Source organism: Myotis myotis, unplaced genomic scaffold (assembly GCF_014108235.1).
Source record: "Myotis myotis isolate mMyoMyo1 unplaced genomic scaffold, mMyoMyo1.p scaffold_m19_p_17, whole genome shotgun sequence".
In the NCBI taxonomy this organism is placed as follows: domain Eukaryota; kingdom Metazoa; phylum Chordata; class Mammalia; order Chiroptera; family Vespertilionidae; genus Myotis; species Myotis myotis.
In genome coordinates, this window is record NW_023416321.1 from 9,689,096 (window position 1) to 9,689,429 (window position 334).

A 334-nucleotide genomic window follows, 5' to 3' on the forward strand; every position below is an offset into this window, starting at 1 on the left:
ATCACTCATCCTCTGGGTTAGAGGTGGGTGGAAGGTCAACCACGACCAATACAAAACCACTCCTCAAGATAAGCCCCGCCCCATCCAGCTTCCTGTTGCTGTCCATCAACCACCCCGTGGGAGGAACTTTGCTTTCCTCCAGTTGGCTGGCGAACATGTCGCTCACTCTTCAGTAGATTTCCGGTTGGTGCCTCCTACCGTCCATCAGTTACATTTCACATGCCTATTGGCCAAACCAACGTCGCTCTAGATACCTGTCTCTGATTGGTTAGTAGTGCTGTCGGTCCCCAGTGCACAACACTCTTATTGGTGAACAGTGCCGTCGCTCGGGCGG